Source organism: Heliangelus exortis, chromosome Z (genome assembly GCF_036169615.1).
Source record: "Heliangelus exortis chromosome Z, bHelExo1.hap1, whole genome shotgun sequence".
NCBI classification, from domain to species: domain Eukaryota; kingdom Metazoa; phylum Chordata; class Aves; order Apodiformes; family Trochilidae; genus Heliangelus; species Heliangelus exortis.
Window position 1 is genome coordinate 61,808,595 of NC_092454.1, and position 22,004 is coordinate 61,830,598.

The 22,004-nt window shown below is 39.3% G+C and overlaps 1 long non-coding RNA gene across 3 annotated transcripts in view; it reads right to left on the reverse strand.

Moving 5' to 3' along the window:
• Nucleotides 1-22,004, reverse strand: part of LOC139789966 (uncharacterized) — a 56,775-nt gene that overhangs the window by 19,242 nt on the left and 15,529 nt on the right. For 2 of the 3 annotated variants that reach the window (XR_011723314.1, XR_011723316.1), the window contains exons 2-3: nucleotides 21,505-21,551; nucleotides 17,207-17,324 (exon numbers count right to left, since the gene is read on the reverse strand). This is a non-coding gene — a long non-coding RNA (uncharacterized lncRNA). Of the gene's footprint in view, nucleotides 1-16,533; nucleotides 17,325-21,504; nucleotides 21,552-22,004 lie in introns of those variants that run through there. The other variant, XR_011723315.1, reaches the window with a different exon arrangement.

Consider the following 22,004-nt stretch of genomic DNA (forward strand, 5'->3'; position numbering starts at 1 on the left):
TATAAATGTATGAAACTGGATAGTAATAGTACTTCCTAGCAGCCAGTATGACAAAGTTCAATTGTGAAATATGCTGTTGTGAATCTATAGCAGCTGATGAAGAGAAGTCTATGATTTAACTCTAAAGAAATATCATTATGATAGATCACAGATCCCTGATTCAACAGGGTAATAAGCACAGTATTTTCTGCATATCACAGCAAAGTCTCTATCCTTCCTGATTAAAATCTCTGGCCTTAGTGCTGTGTATTGTGGCCAGCCAAGGCAACACATATGAGTGGAGCATGAGGACTGGGGGTAGATTTAAAAAGATTGGGGTTTGCACCTTATTATGGTGTTCACAGAATCATAGAAAGCTAGGGGTTGGAAGGGGCCTCAAAAGATCATCTAGTCCAAGTCCCTCTGCCAGAGCAGAGGTCACACAGAAAAGTGCCCAGGTGGGCTTTGAATATCTCCACAACCTCCCTGGGCAGCCTGTTCCAGTGCTCTGTCACCCCCACAGTAAAAAAAAATTTCATAAAATATTTATACAGAACTCCCTCCACTCCGGTTTATAACCATTGCCCCTTTTCCTATTGTTAGTCACCCCTGAGAAAAGCTTGACTCACCCCTCATTCTCCTCCAAGTTGAAGAGCCCAGCTCCCTCAGCCTTTCCTCATACAGAAAATGTTCCCCTCCCTTCATCATCTTGATCGTTCTGCATTGGACTCTTTCAAGCAGTTCCCTGTCCTTCTTGAACTGAGGGGCCCAGAACTGGACACAATATTCCAGGTGTGGCCTCACCAGAGCAGAGTAAAGAGGGAGGAGAACCTCCCTCAACCTACTAACCACCCCTCTTTTAATGCACCCCAGGATGCCATTGGCCTTCTTGTCCACAAGGACACATTGTTGGCTCATGGTCATCCTTCCATCCACCAGCACCCCCAGGTCCCTTTCTCCTGTGCTGCTCTCCAACAGCTCAGTCCCCAACCTATACAGGTACCTGGGGTTGTTCTTTCCCAGATGTAAGACTTTACACTTCCCTTGTTTTAATACATTAACTTTCTCCCTGCCCAGCTCTCCAGCCTGTCCAGGTCTCATTGAAAAAAAGGCTCTCAGCCTTCTGGAGTGTCAGCCACTCCTTACAGCTTTGTGTCATCAGCAAACTTTTTGATAGTACACTCTATTCCTTCACCCAGGTCATCAGTGGATCTATTGAAAAGTACTGGCCCCAGTACTTGACCCTTTAGAGACTCCACTAGAAACAGACTTCCAACTAGATTCTATCCCACTGACTACAACTCTCTGGCTTCTATTCTTCAACCAGCTCCTGATCCATCTCACTACCCAATCATCCAGGCCACGCTTCTTCAGTTCTTCAAGGATGCTGGGGGAGACAGTGTCAAATGCCTTCCTGATAAACCATGTCAACTGCTCTGCCATCGTCCATCCACTTGGTTATATCCTCACAGAAATCTATCAGGTTGGTCAGACATGACTTCCCCTTAGTAAAGCCATGTTGATTGCTCCTAATAAGCCTCTTGTCCTTGATGTTCCTGGAGACAGCACCAAGAATGAGTTGTTCCATCCCCTTTCCAGGGATGGAGGTGAGGCCGACAAGTGTTCTACTGACCCAGTCCCATAGTTGCTGCTAACCTGTAGTATAAACATATATTCCTAGTGCAACAGACTTTGGGCAAATGAAGATTCCTGAGTGAAATCTGTGATGCTGGAAAGCTCCACACAAAGGAAAAGGATAAACAGATATGACAACACTGAAAGGAAAAGGGGAGAAGAGAACCTAGTGCATTCAAGTTATTTCTCAGATGAGTTTGGGAATGACTCCAAAACAAAAGCAGAAACATTGCTTACTTGTCTACAGTTTGAAAAATGCCCTTCTTGCTCTTGTCTCTAAGACTAGATGCTGTAATTTTTGTGTAACTCCTCTGACACTTCTAAAAGTTATAAAATTTTGAGCTTTATTTATTTGCCAAAAATGAATATCTGTTATGAAATTATTGTTGTGCACTTGACATTTTAAGCATATTATCCAATTAAAAAAACAGCAACATCTGCTACCCTGCACTAAACTTCCTGTAACTAAAGATGTGCAAGCCCTGGAGATTCAGCATTATGTGAAATAGATTTGTTTAATATAATTGAACATAATTGTGCATGTAATGTTTAACATAATATTACTCAGCAGATGTGCAAATAATATCTAGGTTATTTGCCACCAGCCTTATGCTGGTGATGTGATGGCAGAAGCATCATAATACTTGGCAAGACAATTTCATTACCCTGAGTGACTGAACCAATGCCCTAAAATTGAGATTTGGTGATGACCTGGGGAAACTAATGTGTGCCTTGAGGAAATGCCAATGTCTTACTCTGGCAGAAAATACATAAGTTTTCTTGCCCTTTGTTTGTAAGAGATCCTGAGCAAGACAGACAGCTACCAATTTCACTGAAATAAGTGTTTAGTATCAGCCTCCTGTGAATCCCAGGACAAGTACATTGCATAAAAAAGGAATTATGAAATGGATACTTGATTATCTGATGATTTTGGATTACCTCATGAAACTCACTAGGAAACAGACAAAAATTTCAATTTTCATTTATCAAAATTCTAGTCTGAAACATATCTCAGACTTTCTTCTATTTTAAAGAAACTTCCTTTGTTTGGGATTCTGAAGAGAACAGCATTCCTCATTACAAGTGGTAATTGCTGTGAAGCTGGGAAAATATACTGATGCAGAAGAGATTGCCAGACACCAACATATCTCTCTTAGTAGTCTAAAGAAAGACAAAAACAGCTACAGTGTCAACATTTGACCATACTTTCTTCTAGTCTTCTTTGGTACAGCATAAAGGAATTAAAGTATTGATGCATACTCAGAGACTAGTAAGATTAGGCCCATAGACTCGCTGTGGAAAATGTGTGTCTTTCTGCATTTCTTTGATGTTTAAACATCCTTAAATCTGACCTCCTAATGGCCTCAGTTTTAATTCTTAAATACTGAGTTCAGTAAGTTATTCGCTCTACCTAAGGATAAGGCTTCCTTCTTTTTTCCTATTTTGAGAACACTCTGGACTTAATAGTAACTGGCACAAAAATATGAAATAAGTATGCCTTTTTTTATGGTAGACTGCCTCAAACTTTTGATACCATAAAAGGAAATATTTGCTTCTGTAAATCCAGAGTTACCCAGAGTATGTGTTTGATACAGTATGCCAGGGCAGCAGTTGCCATGGTCAGGTGTCCATGTCTGATAAGCCTCTCATCTGTGGGTTTAAAACTGATATTTGAAAACAGACAGGGGGTAGCAGAGGGATAAGGGGATAGCTGGCATAATAGATAATAGATGACAATTGTTCCTTACAGAGATTTAACAAAGTTGTACTAGCTAGTTGCATGGACATTTCTAAGGGTAGGGACAATTAGCCAAGATATAAGGACCACCAGCTGTTCATAACAGGAATAGAACACTGTCCTCAGCATGCTTGAAATACTCATTATTATAAGTGTTTTTAAACTGAAGCCATTCTGACTATGGTTTAAAAAAAAATTCAAAGCCAGGAAATATCATCTCAGGCAGAGATGATACCAATAAGCAAACGGCTGTATAAAAGTATTTCTTCTTTAGCAAATATGAGTCTCTTCATCTAGCTAAAGGTCATGACTTTGTCACTCCATTTAAGAGCTTCTGAAGGTGTTAACTTTTTTTTTAGCTATCATGTGTTCAGAAAATTCTGTCAAGCCAGTATAAGCTTGACATGGGAATGCAACAGCTGCACTATCAAGTGTCTTTGCTTCCCTTCTTTCATACTATTATTCTGCTAAGAATTATTTAAACTTGAATTTGATACCACACAACCTTTTGGACCAGGGAATGATTTGAAACTCACATTAACAATGTGTTCAAACATTAACTAGCTTGCCACTAAAAAAGTGTGCATGCTCATCAAATGTTGCATAGCTGAGTGCTGCAGTCAGAAAGTCTGTATGCTTTTAAAATTAAAGAGGACAGCTCAAGACCAGAAAGAGTCATTATGGTTATCTAAATTGATAGCTTGACTGTCTTAAGTCATGACTCTTTGCCCAGAGACTTTTAGCACCAAGGAGTCAAGTTAGACTATAGATGGATATCAACTATATCTCCTAAATCTCATTATTTTAATAGTGAAAAGGAAGGTTTTAGCCCAGTCATCTTCCTTTTGTGGTAAATTAAAAGTTGTTTGATCATTCAGTTTCTGTTTCAATCTCCATAATGGATATCACTTGAGATAAGTCTGAACGTTTTAAGTCTGTACCTGTACATCTTCCTTATTGTGGGGTATTGTGGGGGTATTCAGGAACAAGATAGCTGTCTCAAGGATCCTGTATACATGGGGTGCCTGTCTTGGATCCCAAAGTTGGATGAAGTGTTTGCTATGCCACTTTGGGTATAGTCTGCCACTCCAGTAGAGGTTCATGCAGCTTCTGAGTTGTCAGAGAAAACCTTCATGAGTTATTCTGTGGTCTTATGAGGTCACATCCTCATCAGAGGCTGTGATTCAATGTGTTGCAGATCAAGTGACAGCAGTTTCCAAAGTCATTTTGTTTTCTCTAGGCACTTTTAAAACAGATACTATTGCTCATCTTTGTGTTAGAAATGTGTTAGAAAAGCTCCTCACATTTTATTCTCTAATAGACTGAAGTGAATGCAATGATCTTGCCAGACTGGTGTTCTCAGCTTACCAACGTTTACATGTCTATGGCTGCTAAATATTGTCCCTTTCATTCAGTGGACTGCAGATTTTCCAGGCAGACAGTTTTCAGGGGGAAACTTTCACTCATTTAGGAATTTGTAGAAATGACTAAATCTATATTAATGGAATAAGTCTAATAGTGGTTTACATATCAGGGCTATCTGACTTGGCTCCCTAAAGAGAGTTCACAGCAGAAGAATAGGTATTTCTGTGATACTTCATACTTCTGCTCCATTAGACAGACAGGTTTAAACCCGTATCACAGGTCTCCTATATTTCCACTTGGTTTCTCCTCTGACTATCCATTTCAGCAGGCAAATGAGTATTTCTTGTTTAATTCCAAGCAATTTAATTTTCACCTATCCATAAAATGGTAATTGTTGGGAATAAATGTTTCATTAAACACATAAACCTCAGTGCATTGCATACTATATAATTTTTATACATTAACATAAAAGTTGAAATTAAGAAGCATTCATGATTAGGAATTAATTGTGTGTGATCTTGATCTCACTGTATACTTAGGAGACATGGGCATACAGATAAATGCACTTGGCTTCTTGGTCATAAGAAAGTGTTAGACATGCTTCCTTCCCCATGAAAAATTTCTGCGTTTAGTTCAGTCACTGTTTTGCTTTATCCTGAAAAGTACCTACACAGTGGGATTGGTAAAGTTATGATACTCTCTGTGCATACATTGAAGTGCCTGGGGATTCCTATGGTTAAGAGACACGATATATAAATGTAAGATACTGTTGGTACTACCTTTGATAATAATAATTCAACCCCAGAATAATATTTATGGCTGAGTTATTATAATCCCCTAAACAAATGGGTTCTTGCAGAAGCAGAAATGCTGACACAAGCCTCCTATAACAAGATAGTGCCAGACAGCATTACAATAACTCAAGCAAGGGCCAGTCAAAATGATACAGCCATTGTGCTGATGTGTTGTATATGGTTGTGAGTATTGGTGCCAGCTGTGTCATAAACCATTCTCTGGAAATAACAATCCTGACAGATAATGGAAATGAACCAGCATTTTTTCCTTAATCAGAATGTTTTGTAAGCCTGGCCATACAGTTTCATCATTCGGTAAGGAATATTTTCAACTCCCTCCTCCACAAAAAAAAGAAAAGTTTCAGTGAGGTTATGTCCTCTATTTAATACAGTTGGCAAGCTTTATTTTGTCACACCTGAAGTTCTGCATGAGACACCACTTTAGAAGAGAGTGGCAATTAAATAGGAAAAAGTAGGCTGCTTCCTTTTGATAGCCCTGATTGCTGTACAGCACTATAAATCAGTTCTGGAGTTGAGGTCCCAAGCTGTAAGTGCCACAGGGACTCAAAGCAGACCCACTTTGTCAGGTCACTTGTGGGAACGCTTGAATGTATGCTGTGGGTTCTGTGGACATTCACTCCTTTTGACTCATGGGAGAAGAAAGGTTTTGGGCTTAACTTGGCAGTGCCTTGGGCGATTTTAAGCTGTCAGATAATTGCAACACATATAAACAACAGAAAATATATACCCTCCATTAAAGTTCAACAATCAGGACATGGAGCATTTTATTATTTGACAAACTAAAGTGCTGGAAGTTTTGGGAATGGCTATAAATACCCATCCATCAGTGTCAAAATATGTCCTAAGCTGCATGGAGGAAACTAGAAACATTATACTTGGTTTCCTCACAGTTTTCTTTTTGTTTCACTGCTACATTTTTTATTACAAAAAATTCACATTTCTTAAATAAGGCTAATCTGGAAAATAACCTTAAAATCAATTTTCACTATATCATCCTTCAACAAGCTTCAGATTTTTGCTTTTTTTGAAAATTTCATTTGTCTCTCTTTTCAAAGGACACATCTCCTTGCAAATTTAAAAGGTACACATCAATAGATTTACCAAGATTTTGGAAGACAAGAGAATCAAGTTTTTTTTGTATTATGCTCATTAACAATATGAACTTCCCTGACAAGTTCGTATACAAGTCTTTCAGTAAAAAAACAATGACAAAAGCCCTAGTAAATATATTTTCCCAAGTGTTCTTAATTTCTATTGGGCTTCTTTGTAACTGTGCAAAAGAACATAGTTTTAATTACAGCTAGCAGACCCAAAATTAATTTAGTTTATCATATGTAAGCACCATGAGGCAGAAGTGCCAAGTTTTCAAAACGTAAGATCTGCCTGAGAGTTAGTATTTGTTTCCAATAGATACAGCTAGAACAAACAGCAAACTTTCAGACTCAGATGTAATCCTAAATTTTAGTATGAGAACACTGCACTGGACAAGTAATAAGATGTTAATTTCTTAGCATCATACCTCTGCCTTCAAGAACTCTGTCTGAGTGAACTGTAGCTGTATTCATCAATCAGTGGCATGCAGATGAATGTCATCAAGAGTGTATCTCTTAAAGAGCTGTGGTGTGAGTTATTGGTTCAGAGAGCAGAGCTGTACCATGAAGGCTGCAGTTATTACTTCTTGACTAGGATGTCTCTTCTAAAAGGAAGTGTGATATGAGACTTTTCCTGCAGAATTTATTAGGAGGTTTTTCAGCAAAAGTGGAAGTTTGGTGTTATCTTACCTAGTGGGTGGATGAGAATAAAAGTCTTAGAAATGCATGCATAAGAGAGATTCAGATTTAATTACCAAGCCACTTAGTAATAAATACAAACCCAAAAAACAACGCTTAAAAATCCAAATGGTGGGACAAAGCAAAATGGAACTGAGTACATGTTTACCAGCAGGGTGCATGAGAGCAAGAGGTAACTCTGGTGCTACTCCATACACCAAATAAAGAGAGTGGCACTAGAATCCATTTGGGCACAGGACATGGGAAAGATTGGCACACAGATGTGGGGTACACACAGACATCTGCAGATGCATGTGTAAAACTGATTAGTAGCACTGAGTTTGAGATGGAAGTTTAAGCAAGATCAAAAGTCCAGCTGAGGAAATTATGTGATCGGATTCTTTTTTCTTCACTTTTTCTGCAAGCATCTTTCAGACCCTGATATCTAATGTACCAAAGTAAAGAAATTGCTTGTTAGAACAAAATAAGACATAATTTTTTCTCTTTTAAATCTTCCACACAAAAAAATCCTACCTGCCCCTAGTTTCTGAAGGGAACATGGATTGGTTATTTGTGCCTACACTTCAGATTTCTCCTCCTACTATCTTTTTTTTAATGGAAGTGAGGGTAGAAAACTGCCAAATAATTTGTGCTGTCCTCCCCTTAGTTTTCTGTAAGTGCAAAGCCATTACAGATTTCCTCTTATCTCAGCAATACGTTGCCTTTCTATTCCTCATAAAAGCAGTGTATTTGACTTACACTGTGGGAGAGAAGGGGAAAAAATGTTTTTACAGGGTATACTTTTTGTATGGGCAGACCAAACTGCTGGGATAGTAGATGAGTTAGTCAAGTGTTCCCCCAGTCTCTGCCCATTGAAAAGTGAAAATCTAAATAGCAGTTCTCTCCTAATTCCCTGTAGAAGGTGATATCTATCTAGAAGATTTGGTTTTGGACAGCATGGGAGTTCATAAAGTTCATATTAAATAAGGACCTAACTTCTGTCCAAATAACTTGATCATAGGACCTACTCTATTTTCAGCTTGAGATTTTGCTTCAGGACACTGATTATTTTCAGAATAATTTCTAACAGTGTCTAATATTGATACAGGTAGCTTTTTAAACTTTGTTCAACTCTTAATTGCCACTGAATTTTAGTCTGTGGTCCTGAAAAATTGTGGATAAGGGTTAGCACAGGCTACCCAAAGCTGTATAGGAAGAACACAAGCTCTCTGTGTACAACTTGTTTTCTAAAATTAGTGGAAGTGTGTTACGATCCGAGTTATTATTTATATTTTGTTTGTGAGGAAATTTCAGCCACTACTCATAGACGACGCGTGAGTTTACAAAAATAACCAGGCTTTATGATTTAAACAAGTTAAAAGGATTTATTTAGGATTTATACAATTAGTTACTTTGGAGAGAAGAGTCGTTAAGAAGAGAAAAGAAGGAGGGTAATTAAGATGTTATCACCGTCCGCCGGCCCTGGCCTCTGGCTGTGGTCGGGTGCGTAGGGTCTGTCGCTCCTGCCGCTTCTCTGTCCCGTAGCTGAAGCCGAAGTGCCGAGAGAGGGGGGGTCTAGAAGAAAGCCGCCTCGCCGCTTTCCGCTTGGGCCTTCAGAGCTGCTTCCCGCCTTTTTGCGCCGAGCTGGCTGGAGTTTGTAGTCACAGGAGCTGGCTTCCACGTGTCCTTCTGAGCTGCTGGCTCCTCTGAGCTGCTGACTGGCTTTTCGGTTCTTTTTGGGCGATTTTTATACAGGAAAAGAAAAGGGGTCCCGTTTTTGCATAAGTCCCTGATACATACAGATTTCCCGACTTCCCGGAGATGAGTCATCCTTATCTTTTAGTCTTTTTGGGTGTCCTGCTACCTTCATTGTCTCCATCATGCACCAGGAGACGACCTGATAAGCATTCTTGTCTTTTAGGTGTCTGTCAGGCATATGGTGAGGTAAACATATGTTAATTGACAGCATGTTGCAACATAGCAGGGAGAAAGAAAAAAAAAGATTGATTCAAGAGACATATTTTTGTATTTTTAACATGTTTACATCAAAGTGTTTCTCCAGCAGGAACCCCTAGAATCCAGGAACAAATTTCCAGTTAGCTTGGTAGCATCATAAATGCCCATGATCTACAACATGGCAATGAAACCCTAATATCAGTGCAGCCTTCAATAATTGAAAAACTTCTTTATAAAATCTTGCAGGGTAGACAGCAACGACATTTAGAGTTAGAGAAACTGAGGCAGGTAGATATAGACCAAGTGACCTGCTCCACATTATAAATCAGGAAAACTTCTTTCCCACCAACCAGCTTAGCAGGGACAGGTTTACAACCACAGGATCCTTTGCCTTACTCTCACACTCCAGAACACAGAAGAAACTCACTCTTGATATTAGGCATTGGAGCTGTCATCAGTATTGGCCATGCCCCTCAAACACTGTTTCTTACTCCAGATCTGGTGCTTACACCACAACACTCCAAATTCATTCATATTGAAGACGTGGGCTGAAAAATACTAATTTTCTGCCCTTTCCCCTGCGTTAAGTCCTGCATTGTGCCTGCTTGGAAACCTCTGCATACTTCTTCAAGAAATTGTATTCTGCCATGCTAGTTCTGAGGAATTATTGATCTGATATTTTTGCTCTCTAACTTGTCCAGCCCTGTGCTAAGGACTATACAGTTACTGCTTTCTGACATCATTTGTTTTAATTTTATCCAAAACCAAAGTCTCCTTAAATTCCCTTCTATAAATTAGACAGAAGACCGACTTTCAAGAGACATCTTGGAGGAGGAGGAGGGGCAAAAAAGGAGTGAATGCAGATGACTGTGGTTTGTTAAACTGATTTGTAGTAGAAGCATGACAGCAAATGTCCATCTACACTTTCTGTAGACTTTTGGGGAGTGTCATTCTGTGGCTGAAACAGGACAGACACAGGTCACTAGTTATAGGATCAGAAGCCCTGCCTTTATAAATTATCATCTCTACAGCAATCTCCTCTCCTTAAACAGAACAACTTGTAACCAGTAAGAGATTTATAACATACTCTAGGCCAAACAGTGACCCGTGAAGGATGCTCTGTCTTGCTTTAATTTGGCAACCAACCAAGCTGTGTCTGCACTCTTACAGAGAAACCTGCAACCCAGTCTTTGTGTGCATTCTTGAATGTATGTGAGCACACTCTGAGCTAATTGCTAGTGCTAAGCATCACTTGAGCCTGAAATATCTGTGTCTGTATAATGATACATGAGTGTCTGAAAGATGTCACATCCCTAATCAAATGTCTTTTGCCTTGGGGGTTGCCACCAACCTCTCTGCAGAATTACTCATTCTGGCAGGTAGTTTTCCTGAAGCTCACAAATGCAGGAGACTGAAAAATTGGGAGATGAAGAAACACCTCTTTTATCCAAAGAGGCAATATCAGAATCCCCATGGTTCTGGCATGCTTTGGACATGCTTTCATCAAATACCCCCACAAGGAGACTAAACCCTCAGTTGCTGAAAATGAATAAGGATCACCATCTTTCTGTCAGATTGTGATTCTGTGCTTGTTATGATGAAAAACAATGTTTCTTTATGTAGAGGGATGTCTCTTTATGTTCTGAGAAATTATATGTGCCTTAAGACTGCAGGCAGTGTTTAGAAGGGAAAAAAAAAAAAAAAGAAGTAAAACCAGAGGGGGGGGGGGGAAAAACTGAAGCAAAACCACAGGTTTTATATATGTGCCCTTGAAGAACTTTTTTTTTTTAGCCTGTGTTATCACACTGTGCTTTTTATACTGCAGCTTAATATACACATGAGAAATTTCAGGGCTGTTGAGCATGCATATTTTCCTAAGAGATGAACACAAGGTTATTCAGCACAGGTGTTTCTGTAACTGTACAACACTCCCTATTCATATGCCCACAAGCTCTTATTCCCTTGTGAATGGTGCTGTTGTCTAGAATTAAGAGTACCAGGTTCCAATAAAAACCACAAATAATATTGTTTTATATTAACCTCTAATGTGAATCATGAATTCATGAATGCATGCATCTCAGAAAGTGTGTGCTTTTGAGTAAATATTATCCATTTAAGCAAGTGGGGGTGCATGGTTTTCCTTCAGATGTTGTGTTACAACATAGTTCACATGCCAGGTTGGAGGAACTATGAAGAATATAGCAAAAGAGAGAGAATCACCTTGATTCATATGCTGCAGATAATTACTGAAATGGTCAGGTTACTTTGATATTGGGCTACCACAACCTGAACTGGGTGTATCTCCCCTGAAACGAATAGGTTTTTCTTGATATTCTTAAAGAGGCTGGAGACCATAGTAGTGCTATTATCTCCATTGTTGCCATGCAGTCCATTCCAGAAAAGCTGTGTGCCCTGTTACCCACTGCATTCAACACATACATCTACCAGGCCTGCAAAGCTGGTATTTTTATGTGACAATGAAAAAGCAGGGAACACCCAGTCTGATTTTTGCTCCCTCCAAAATATTACTCTACCTTTCTACATTTTCACTCCTGCATCTGCTGTACCTCTTGACTACTCTAGCCCAGAGACTGCAGCAAAAGGGACACAAAAATTGCTGGTTTTTGTTTGTATAGCTTTTATTTTATTTTTACAAAATCGTGTGTTTGTATTGTCCTAGGAGTTTTGATTAAACAAGACGATATGAGTTATTCCACTTTTTTTCTCTTTAAATTATGCCAAGCACATAGAAATTCATAAGGCATCAACAGGAGTTGGCTGTGCTCAGCATCTATGATAAATAGCACAAGAAGCTGGAGCTACTGTTACTGAGCTGGTCAGTCTTCTGGTATTCACTACAGCTTGGTATGTATTTTTATAGAATGGCATCATCCATTATTAATTTCAAATTTAAAAATACACAGAAATACAGCAGAGACCAGACTCTGATGCTCCTTGATTCTTTTATATTGTTCCTGTGCAGCTTGGGTTCAGTTGCCTGAATAAACACCAGGTTCTGTAATGAAAAGATTAGTTCTCCCCTACTCTGCTACAGAGGGTCCCCCCAGATTTTGAATCCCCACAGCCCTATTTAATTACTAATTAGTGTTCTTTCTGTTTCATCCCATGTCAGCTATGTCTGATCATGAAGATTGCCTAGCAAGTTGACTTAACACCTTTGCTAATTGTTTAGTAGTGCTGTGCTTTGATTTTTATTTTTTTTTTATAAGGGCTTTTGAAACACATTAGCTTCAGCAACCCTTTAAGATGCACTGCTTCTGTTATTAGTAGTATTCTTGGCTGAAAGACAAAGAAGTTTGCAACTTTTGTTTTGAGGTATAAAGTCAAATGTATATTTTTTTAACCATGCACTGGGGGTGGGATCCCAACTGAGGTAGGAAACTTTAAAGGCAAAGTTGAAGAGGGAAAGTTACACAACATGTCAGGGGTTGGTAGTATAAAAAGCAGTCTGGAGTGTGACTTAGGATAACAGAATTGAGGATGATGTTCCTTTAAAAAAGAATTTGTAATTTGGCTCCTCATCTGTACTGGGAAGTTTCCTAATTCAACCACAGCTGAATGGCAGCAGCATTTTAAAACATTTTGTCTGGGCCTCAATTCCCCAAGACCATCCTGATGTATACCTGAGATCTTGCACGTAAAGTTGCATGTAAATTGATGTCAGGTTTAATGAAGACTCATTTGCTGATTGTGATATTCACATGAATGTATGCCTCTTGCTATTAGCCATCTAACTGCAAACACCAAAGAAAACTCAACAAACCCAAGTATATAAATATGCCAGTAAATATTGGGAAGAATGAAAATGGGAAAGCAAACTTAAAAATCAACCGTAGTAAGGGATGGGGAAGGAACAATACAACAATAGAAACTTTTCTTCTTGCTACCCTGCTGTTGCTTGTTATTACCTCATATGTATATGCGTTTCAAGATGCTAGCTGCTGCTCTTCTGGGATCCATAAACTTCCAACTGCTGCCATAGCTGTGAGCTCTTTTGTGTTTTCTGGTGGCTGATTTCTATTGGGTGAAACGTGGGGCTTTCCTCTATGCCACCTCACTGGATGAAGGGCTGAGTTTGATGCTGCCCTGAGCAAGAAAAGAGGCAGGCTCCAGAGGGGAAGGGTTATTGCATCTCCCCAGGTAATGCTGGAAGCTGTGGAAGAGGAATTAGAAAAGGCCATACCACTGTACAGGCTTAACAGGGGAGGAAGGCAAAAAAGTTTTTATAATGGTTGTCGGAAATTCAGTGGAGCAGTTTGTAAGATGAGGCAAGGTGAGGGGAAAAAATGGGTAGCTGAAAATTGTTGCTGGAACAAAAAGGTAAGAAATCTATGTTCAGAAACAAAATGATAGTCTGGAAAATGGAAAAAGTTTTAACAGAAGGTTTTATAATGCCAGGGGAAGTTACATTTGAAAGCCATTTTTCTGAACTGGTCAGAACTCTGAATTTGCAGAGCTGTCACCTTCAGAAGAGCTCAATTTGCTACAATTAAATGACCTGAAGGATAGAGTAGTACTTGAAGTCAATTACATTTCTGAAGAGCGATGCTGAAATGAAGAGCCCAGACTCTGTCAGCAAATATAGAATAACAAGAATGGGACCTGAAGATGCTGTATGACAAGAAGGTGAATTTGTGAAAGTAAGTAAAACAGAAAGCCTCAGATGAAAAGGCCTCTGTAAGACAATACTCTTCATCCTAATCAGGACAATTGTCTTTGGTATGATTATTCAAATCAAAGAGCTCTTCTGTTAAGTATGCCTTTATCAAAACGTCCATTAGAAATACTGTCTTCTAATGTTCAAGGTCTGGGCAAATGCTGAAATGGAAAGCCTGAAAGTTCTTCAAGGGAGCAAAGCAGACTGCTGCTAGATGCAGGATGACAGCAGGCATTTCAAGCCTGGAAAGCTCTCCTTCAGTCTCTAGCCCTGTCATTTGCAGCCTCCAGTCAATGTGGGCAGGTACCACATAGAGCTGGCCACCCTGCACATATGAATAAAGGCTCACTAAACACAGAAGTAGCTTCCTCATCTATTGCTTTCTTCTTCAGCCTATACTTAAAACTCCACCATCCTGCTGAGTTTTATAAACCAGGCATTCAAAGCAAACAAATTTTAAAAGTGTACATTGGTCCCAAGAGTTCAAAACAGGCCACTCGTCTGTCACTGTGAATATCCAAGAGAGTCCCTTCTTCAAATTGCCATTTCAGCAGGATCACAAAGTAGAAAGAGATAGGAGACTAAACAGGTCTGTCTTTCTCTTTGCAGTGTAGTGCTTGGGGTCCAAAGGTTTCAGGTGCATGCAGGGCAGGCTGGGCTCACCACTCTTACCACTCTTCCCTTGCTATTTTTTTTTTTTTTTTTTTTTTTTAATGAGGATTAACAGAGAAGGGATAACAAAATACTAGGCCATAGAGTAAGTTGGCAGAAGTCTGTCTGTCTCCTAACAACTCTTTCAGATGGGAAAGTATAATGACAGCAAGCTTTGCTTACCTTGCTGCCTCACAGCTTGCCCTGGGTTGGTCTCCAAGGAGTTGTGGGGCTGAAGCATCCCTGAGCAGGGTATCAGGCAGATATCTCCATGGCAGGAACCTCTGTCACCTGACAGTGTGTAATGGAATGTCAAACCACAGTGCCATGGTCTCTGTTTTTGCACTCTTCTAATCTAAAATCCTCCCATGTTTCCACCACAGGATCTTCACTTTGGAGCCGAGATGCTGCAGGAGAATAAACTTTGTGATCCTTCAGTACATTGTTTCATTGTGATGAGTGTGAACATAAAGGGACATTACAGAAATTCTGGCTTGGATACTGTGCAACTGAGAAGTGCTGCTTGGAGAAGAATTTTGGCTGAGTTGTGAAAATGTAAGCTTATGCAAACTGACATGAACAGTGCAAAAAAATTAGAGGTGTAATTAGAAACAGAAGCCTCCTAAAGGGGTCGTGATATCCCTACTCTCAATAATTCTGGGGTTTGTTTTGGGTTTTTTTTTCACTTTTTCAACTCCACAATAGATTTGACACAATTTAAATTTTTTTCACAACGATTGCACCATGTGCAAAGTCTTCATCTTCATTCAACCAAACATCTGCCATGTCTGGCTTGTGTTTGCTGAGAATGTAAAATAACTTTTTACCCGTGTTGTGGAATTGAAAAAAAATTTTCTCTTGAATCAGCAAAATGTTGGCACCCTTTGCTCTGTCTGTACTCTTTTCAAAAGATATCCAGTTACTTCCAGCATCCGACCTCTCTCCTTTGATATGGTAAGAGACCTGATAAAAAGCTATTCAGAAGGGCTCCTGATACAAAGTTGTCAGACAGATAATGCAAATTGGTGACAAATACAAGAACTGAAGAATTCCTGAGTACCAGAAGGGAAGGCCTGCAGTTACCAATTTGCAATCTCTGGCAATTATTGATGAGAAGCAGAAATTTTTACTATAAAATACAGAGGAAAAAGCAGAAAATTCTGCAGCAGCAGGAGTACTGTGGCTGCAGTGGGTTTCCACTCTTCTCTCCCACTTCTTTCTATATCGTCGGCTTCATCGTCGGCTTCAATGCGGTGACGATTCTCCAGGGACCCGAGGGTGAAAATGAATGCCTGTTCCCTTTCTTTTTTTTTCCTTTTTTTTTTTTCCTTTTTTCCTTCTTTTTTTATTTTCTTAAAAGCTTTCTCTCCCTGGTGATTCTTCTATTTAAAACCTGCATTTTTTTCCTGCATTGTTTTCCCAATATTAACCCCTTCCTGAGTCCCATCACCAGCATGGTGTTCTTTTCCCTTAAACAAACCAGTTTCATTCACTTACATCTTAAAGTTGGTTACTTTTGCAACTCGTGGGGTGAGTATGCACAGTGGCTAATATTTCCTAATAAACAAAATATAAAATAATAATAGTTATGGACCGTGACAACCCCTCTGTAATTAATGAGTTTTTTTCAACTCCCCGAGCTGACAAACAGGATTTTTCAAACCAGGGACTGTTTGAACAACATTTTGTGATTTCACTCAACTGGCAATAAGTTACTTTTCTAATAATATGGATCAGTTAGGTTTCCAAGAAACACTACTGCAACCACTCCCTAAACTCAGGACTGAAAAGTTTAAGTGACAGTGTTATTTTCAAGTCTATTTCATGCTGTATCTCAAGTTTGGCATAACTAAGTTCAGATACACACATAGGAGAATTTCAATGTGAATAAAAAGTGAGAGAGTGATGTCCTAACCCTTAGTCTGCTAGAAAAAAACACGTCATCTATTTTTGAGAGTTTTGTGGGGTTTCTTATGTTTGACCATGAAGTTACGACTTGCAGGAGGGCCACTAGCCTGAGGCCAAGCAGAATAACAATATATTTTTTATGTGCTTGTTGCTATATTTTTTAAAAATTCTGCAAGAGTTACCACAAATTCCACAAATTTTATATCTGTTGTAAATGAGCTGTCTCCGCTGCCTTCAGTATCAGCTTCAATATCTTCAATAATATCAGCTTCCACACCTGCTTCAGTAAGACACCACCTGCCTAAATGCCTGTCTCATCACTTTAATCATTAGTCTCCTTCCTGACATGTTATTAGCCTTATTACGTCTGACTTCTAAAGGTGAGACTTATTCTCCTTCCAACTGATATAAAACCACTTGAAACAGAATCTCTGGGTTCAAGGCATTCAAGGTAAATAAGGTAAATAAGTTTAAATAATTGTTTCACTTTAGTGGTTAAACAAATGTGCTTCTGTGTGCTGGAAAGCTTTTATGATTGTTTTTGAGTAGAGTGGAAACAGGAGTAGGCTGCAAGACAAAAAGATAATTTTATGGCATACCTCCACCCCACCTCCTTCTTTCCATTGTTTTTATGTGACAATACATCTCAGACCATCCGAAATCCAAATGCAATTTCAAATGTGCAGACATGTAATAGCAAGATATGACATACCTTTGCAGGTACACTTGCTCCACTTTAATTTTGAGACAAAGATCAAAGCGTCTGGGAATAATCTGGGTTTGTGTCATCCATCTTCTTTCCTTTTTTTCTGTTTTCATTTTTTGCATTACTAAGATGAATGCATGGAAGGTATAAAAGAGAACAGGCATTGTCTAAATCATCGTCCCCAAGATCTTCTTACACCTCCTTATTATATTATGCCTTCCCAGTGTAACCAGAAAAAAATCTTCTGGTCTTCAGCATCCAACTGTTTTCCCTTCATACTGCTGCTGTTGACACCTGCATGGCGAGAACAGCTGTAACCAAGGTACCTACAATGAGTCTCTCCCTTCATCTGGGTGTGCTTTTCACATCGCCATTGTCACGAGACCATTCCTCTCTTTCTGGACTTCAGCACTATAATTAGAAGCTATCGCTCTGGCCCTCCTAGCTATAGCTTCATTATAGTAATTTGCCCTTTTTTTTTCTTTTTCTTAAAAAATCATTTCATTCCATACTGTTATATAAAATTCCCATTCCACTGTGTTGCAACTTATATATTTGCACCTTGCATTTTTCTTAAATTACATTCAGAAATTTTAGTCTTTTTTCCTAAGGCAGATATTTAGTTTCCTTAATTATAGTGCGAACTCTCCCCAGCTTACCCAAGCTCTGGACATGAGGCCATTTCTAGTACAATTCTGGGACATCCCTATCTAATCCCTACAGCACAACACTACATTGCTTCAAATCTAATTTGATATCTCTGTTATTTTTGGGTGCATGCTATCCTATAATGTTGCAACAATATCCCTGAGCAGCCTGACCTAATTCTGAAGCTAGCCTTGCTTTGAGTAAAAGGCTGTACTATAGAGATCTTCACAGGTCCCTCCCAAACAAACTATCTATCATACTGCAGTATGGGCATACAGAGAAAGGATCTTCTAACTGAACAGAACATATGTCTGAAGCACAAAAATGGTTCCGGAAATGTCAATGCTTTCAGATGCCCTTGGGGAAAAAAATGTATTTAAGATATGTAGTAATACTGAGTAACAATCATCATGCTTTTTTTTCCATTTCGGAAGAGTTCCATGACTGTGAGATAAACAAAATGCAATATTGGGAACTTCTGAAACCAATTCTGTTTAATGATTTTAACACTGCATTCTCAGATATGCTTAATTGGCTCTTACTGCTGTAACTAATGAGGTAGATGAGAAAATAATGTCCATATGCACTTGTGAACATATGATTTTATTTAGTAGCAATAGCAGAAATCATTATATTATCTAAAACAGTAAAAGACATACTGAATAACAACAATGCAATGAAGAACAGAAAAGTGTGGAACACACTACTAGGCAGTAGAAAAAGTCCAGGAAAAAGCAGTGCAAAACTCTAAGTAACTAGAAGGCTCATGTGGGAAAAAAAAAACCTTCACTGTAAGCTGGTGGTTCTCTGTAAAACAGACTGTGACAGCCCATCATTGGCCTATCTTTATTTTAAACACAGTTCTCGGTAACTGTAAGTGGTTGCTGAAATTCAATGCAATCCAACTCCTCCAGGTACATATCTTCCTCTCCTCCTTTGCACTGTGCCTCCATGCAATTACAAAGTAAGCTGTGTCAGTGAGATGACCTACAGGAAAACATTTCATGTTGTAAGTACAAAAGACGGTTATTTTTGGTGGATTTTTTTTCCATCAGGTCTGTTGGACCTGAACATACAGCAATGTGTTTTCTGGACGCAGTATAAGAGGGGTGGTATGAGTGCATGGAGTTTTAACACCTGCCCTTTTTACAAGATGCAGTTCCCCACCAAAATGTGAGAACAGACCGACTGTTTGTGCAAAATGTCACGCAACAGTGACTTAAAGCAATAAACACTTCATGTTGATGGCAATGAGTGTTTGAACTCTATCCCATGATGGACATTTGTCATAGTTTAATTTAAATGCAGAATTACTTTTCTTTATGTGTCATTTAGCCCTTTCCATTTCTTCCTGTACTGCTGTTTTACTACAAGAGTCTCCTCCACCAAGGTGTGTGGATACTTAATTATGTAGAGCATGATAACTCTTCAAACAACACTTGTAATTGGCATGAGCAGTGAACCCATGTCAGTTAACTCTCTTTCATTGCAGGTCTTCCAGTGGCCTTTCCTCAGAAACTTTCTTACATATAGTTTTTCCACGCTTGTCTTGTCAGGTCTGGTATCAGGATTTGCCCTTAGCTTCCACTCCCAAATAGATTGTATTCCCCTATCCTTTTTAGAAAGGCTTGTTCAGCAGCAGATGGTATTTACAAAGGAAGGAACTGCATCCTCCATTTCATATGGCATGCCCTAAGACTTTTCTGCCTTTTATCAACTGGTAGTTGAGGCATGTAAAACCACTGATGCAGAATGAGTGGTTGGTGCCTTCAGTCACCTGCCCCAGCCCTTTATTTTACCCTAGGTGGAAGGAGAGTATAGGGGATTTATTTCCATTCTTACATGCTCCTATTATTTTTCCTCTATTCTTTTCACCCACTCTTGCAAGACCACTGTGCACCACACAGATGTCAGCTGAGTTGTTGCTGAACATAACGCATCATGGGTTTTATGGGCTGTGCTCCACTTCACAGCGATGGGGAACATGGAAAACCAGGATAATTTATAATTCCTTGCTCTGTACCAAAAGATTCACTTTATCATAGAATCATAGAATCATAGAATCATAGAATCATAGAATCATAGAATCATAGAATCATAGAATCATAGAATTGGAAGGGACCTCAGAGATCATCAAGTCCAACCCTTGATCCATTCCCACTGCAGTTACCAGACCATGGCACTGAGTGCCACATCCAGTCTCTTTTTAAATATCTCCAGGGATGGAGAATCCACCACTTCCCTGGGCAGCCCATTCCAATGTTTGATCACCCTCTCAGTAAAGAAATTCTTTTTAATGTCCAACCTAAACCTCCCCTGGACCAACTTGGGACCGTGCCCTCTTGTCTTGCTGAGGGTTGCCTGGGAAAAGAGCCCAACCCCCCCTGGCTCCAACCTCCTTTCAGGGAGTTGTAGAGAGTGATGAGGTCTCCCCTGAGCCTCCTCTTCTCCAGGCTGAACAGCCCCAGCTCCCTCAGCCTCTCCTCATAGGATCTGTGCTGGAGTCCCTTCACCAGCCTAATTGCCCTCCTTTGGACCTGCTCCAGGACCTTGATATCCTTCTTAAACTGAGGGGCCCAGAACTGGACACAGGACTCGAGGTGAAGCATGTGGGCTTGCTGGGAAGAATACACAAGGTTTTGGAAGCTCTTTGCACTCTTATATGTCTCATCTACTGCAAACTCCATCCCTTCATATGCATGGGTCTAGGCCACAAGCATAGAGGATCACTCAAGTACTTCATAACTCATAGATCTACCTAGCATTTTTTACCATGAGTTTTATATGGGATGCATTAAGAAGAGTTTTCCATAAACGAAGCTCACTTATACAAGTCTTTCATGCTTTTTTAAAGTGCTTCTTTGTTGAAATAATAAGGTGGGAGAGAAAAAACAGAAATTACAGCTTTGTTTTGACAGTAAAGACCACAGGTATTAGGCATTGACTAAAACTACTAAGCTACATCTGATGGCTTACACAGATAATTACAAGGTACTCTGGAAGAGCAACTACTAATTCTTATCACTGAATTCCTCAACTAGGAATTAGTTGAAACAGGAACAAGTTTTTGCTGTACCTCATGTAAGAATATGTCTGGCTATTCTTTGACAAGGATACCTTGACAGTGTTAAGTACAGGGCTGGCTAACACTAAGCTCTCATATTACTTTTTAAATGAGCTTGATCCTGTCAGAAACAACAGGAGTATGACAAAAAAGGTGTTTGCTTTTTTCTCTTAGGAAATTCTTCCATTACCACCTTTGTAATAAGTCTGAAGATCCAGCTGGAAGCATTTAGCTAACTGGAAAAAAAGCCATTTTTGGTACTCAAGTTTTTATCCATCTTGAGTTTGTCTCTGCTGCTGGCTTCAGAAAACTCAAAAAGAGACTTATGTTTGCACTGAAGAATGCAGCTATACTATGTTGCCACGGTAAATTGTGACTCCTGGTATTCTTTTATCCAGTTACATGAACAGACTATGAATTAAATTTGTTAGAACAGTCACTTTTGTCACTGAAAGCATAAATATGACAGAAGATTGATTTCACAGAGCAAGTACTTTTCCTCTAAAGGCATTTTTTGTTGGTGGAGAAAAAAGTTATTGCTTGCCTTTACTGACATAAAAATCTGCTGTGAAAATGAAGCAGGATTAGTTACCTGATCGCTAGATGGTTTTTTCAGTGATGGTGATGGGTCTTTTTTTCCTGCAACCAAAAAAACATGAAAACTTCATATAGGTGAAAGTCTGTATCTGAAAGAAGATACAGAATGTACTGATGTAGTGTCCCTAACACATCTCAGTTCCATCGCAGGACAGAAGATGCTATATTTGCATCTGTGTCTAAGTGTGATTTGCATCATTGCCCATAGAAGAAAAGTGTAGGCTGACTGTTCAGGAACTGGAGTGGGTGTGAAGACATTGTACCACCATACGTTATTCTACAGTTTTGCTGGCTGATCTACAGCAGTTTATTTAATTTTTCTGTCTTTTAACTCCTAGCTATGGAATGAGGTGAAGCTTCAGATAAAATGCCCCTGGCAAAGTAAGTACAAATGCACTTAAAATTTAGAGATCCTCAAACACTCTGCTCATTAGATTACTCAAATGGTAGAAAACTGGTGTGGGACAGAAGGCTTGCTTGGAAAGAATCCTAAGT